Below are 3,448 nucleotides of genomic sequence, written 5' to 3'. Positions count from 1 at the left end.
AGTGAACTGATAAACTGAACCAGATTCATTTATTTCCAAAATTATTTATTCTCAAACCCAGTTCTCACCTAGCTATTATTTTTTTAACATTAAATATGGCTTTGTGGAACATTCAATATTTGTACCTCCCTCACCACCCAGCATCCCCTTTCCCATCTCCAGCTCCACCACACACACACACACACACACAATTATCTTTTACTGGACTTAATTTTATTAAATCTCTCTAGACTGTTACAAATTACTAAGGAAACCACTCACTGAGGTTACCCCTTCAGACAGGACACACTCATGCACCCACTCCACAGGTGGTTACTGAGCATCTACTATGCGCCGGGCACTGCTCTCAGTACTATGGGAATAGCAGTGAACAAAGCATAGTTCCCTCCCTCTGGGAACTTATATTCTGCAAGGAAAGAAAGGCAGTCAACAAATAAGAAGCTGTGTCTACTATATTTAAAATAGATAATCAACAAGAACCTACTGTATAGCACAGGGAACTCGGCTCAGTATTCTGTAATAACCTAAATGGGAAAAGAATTTGAAAAAGAATGGATACTTGTATGGGTATAAATGAATCACTCTGCTGTACACCTGTAACTAACACATCATTGTTAATCAACTATACTCCAACATAAAATTTTTGTAAAAAGATCTACAAAAAAAATAAGAAGCTGTGTAATGTGTCAGATAAGTGCTCATGAGAAATAAAAAAAGTAAGAGGGAGGCAGTTAGTACTTTGTAGAGAGGAGTCAAGCAAGGCCTCTCTAAGAAAAACACATTTGAGCCGAGACCTGAAGGAAGCAAGAGTATTCCAGGCAGAGGGAACAAAAGAAAATGCAAAGGCCCTGAGGCAGGGGCAGTTTGGCATGTCCCAGGGACAGGAAGGAGGCCAGCAGGGCTAGAGGAGAATGAGCAAGATAGTTACGGCATAAGAGAGGAACCTGGGACCCCAGGGATCATGTAGGGCTTCAGGGCCACCTGAGGACTTTTTTCTTCGCTCAGAGTGAGATGGGAAATCTTTGGAGTGTTTTGAGCAGAGGAGTGATATTAACACACATTTTAAAAGAATCACTCTGGGGACTTCCCTGGTGGCGCAGTGGTTGAGAATCTGCCTGCCAATGCAGGGGACACAGGTTCAAGCCCTGGTCCTGGAAGATCCCACATGCCGCAGAGCAACGAAGCCTATGCACCACAACTACTAAGCCTGTGCTCTAGAGCCCGCAAGCCACAACTACTGAGCCCGCATGCTGCAACTACTGAAGCCCTCACACCTAGAGCCCGTGCTCTGCAACAAGAGAAGCCACCGCAATGAGAAGCCTCTGCACCACAAGGGAGAGTAGCCCCCTCTCGCCGCAACTAGAGAAAGCCCGTGCGCAGCAAAGAAGACCCAACACAGCCAAAATGAATAAATAAATAAGTCTTTAAAAAAAAAAAAAAGAATCACTCTGCTGCTTTGAGAATACACTGAAGGGGGCAGAGGTAGAAACTGTGAGACCAGTTAGGAGCCTACTGCAAAATAAAAGATAAAAAATGACAGTGGCTTAGACCAGAGAGATAGGCCCTGGGAGATGACGAGAAGCAGATGGATTCTAGATGTACTGTGAAGGTAGCGCACATAGGGTTTTCTGACAGATTGGATGGATGAGTGGGTGAGAGAGAGAGAGAGAGAGAGAAAGGACTTATGAAAAGAGAAAGAATAAAACAAGAAAGATTTAGTGCAGTATAAACATGAGGAGTTTGGTATCTAGAAAGAGAGGAAGCAGTAGAACAAAAATGCAATCTAGACAAAAATTGTACTTTATGCACTCCTGTCCTTCTTCCACCTTCTACCATCCACACTCCCTTGCCTCCCAACCCCTATCAGCCTCATTCCTTTACAGTATAAACTGCACAGGCCTCAATCGCAAAAATGTCTAAAATTAATAACAGTTTAAAACAAAAAAATTCAAAATACTCTCCTAAATTAAATTTTGGATCAAAGAGGAAACCAAAAGTAGAATCACAAGAACTTCTAGAAGTAGGGCTTCCCTGGTGGCGCAGTGGTTGAGAATCTGCCTGCCAATGCAGGGGACACGGGTTCGAGCCCTGGTCTGGGAAGATCCCACATGCCGCGGAGCAACTAGGCCCGTGAGCCACAGCTACTGAGCCTGCGCGTCTGGAGCCTGTGCTCCGCAACAAGAGAGGCCACGATAGTGAGAGGCCCGCGCACCGCGATGAAGAGTGGCCCCCGCTTGCCACAACTAGAGAAAGCCCTCGCACAGAAATGAAGACCCAACACAGCCAAAAATAAATAAATAAATAGATAAATTAAAAAAAAAAAAACTTCTAGAAGTAAACATAAGAGTAAATCTTTGTGACCTTGGTTTACACAAAGATTTCTTAGATGCCAACACCAAAAGCACAAGCCATGAGAGAAAAAATTGATAAACTGGATTTCATCAAAATTCAGTTTCTGCACTTTGAAAAACACTGTTAAAGAGAATGAAAGGACAAGCCACCGACTGAGAAAAAGTATTTGCAAATTATACCCCTGATAAAGGACTTGTGTCCAGAATACATATAGAAATCTATATCTTCACTAAAAAGAAAACAAATCACCCAATTTTTAAAGAGCCAAAAGATTTAAACAAACATTTCACCGAAGAAGATATACACAAAGCACATGAAAAATGCTCATCATGAATCATTAGGGGACTAATAATTAAAACATAATGAGATATCACAACACACCTATTACAATGACTAAAAGTCCAAGTGTTGGCCAAGAGGTGGAGGTACTGGACCTCTCACACCGGCTAGTGGTCATGTAAAACAGCATAACCATTTTGGAAAATAGTTTGGCAGCCTCTTAAAAAGTTAAGAAATTACCCATTTGTTCCAGTCATTCCACTTCTAGGTATTTACTCAAGAGAAATGAAAACATATGTCCACACAAATATTCACAGCATATTTATCTGTACTAGCCCCAAACTGAAAACCACCCAAATGGCCATTAACAGGTGAATGGATAAACACATTGTGGTAAATCCATATAATGTAATACTACAAAATGATAAAAATAAACTATTGGGCTTCCCTGGTGGCGCAGTGGTTAAGAATCCGCCTGCCAATGTAGAGGACACGGGTTCAAGCCCTGGTCCAGGAAGATCCCACATGCCGTGGAGCAACTAAGTCCATGCACCACAACTACTGAGCCTGTGCTCTAGAGCCCGAGAGCCACAACTACTGAAGCCCACGCACCTAGAGCCCGTGCTCCACAACAAGAGAAGCCACCGCAACGAGAAGCCCGCACACCGCAACGAAGAGTAGCCTCCGCTCGCCACAACCAGAGAAAAGCCTGCCCGCAGCAACGAAGACCCAACGCAGCCAGAAACAATAAATAAATAAAATAATAAAATAAATTTTTTTTAAAAAATGATAAAAATAAACTATTAACACACACAAA

The sequence above is a fragment of the Eschrichtius robustus genome, chromosome 20, assembly GCF_028021215.1.
Source record: "Eschrichtius robustus isolate mEscRob2 chromosome 20, mEscRob2.pri, whole genome shotgun sequence".
Classification (NCBI taxonomy): domain Eukaryota; kingdom Metazoa; phylum Chordata; class Mammalia; order Artiodactyla; family Eschrichtiidae; genus Eschrichtius; species Eschrichtius robustus.
Note: the sequence above shows the minus strand (reverse complement) of the source record.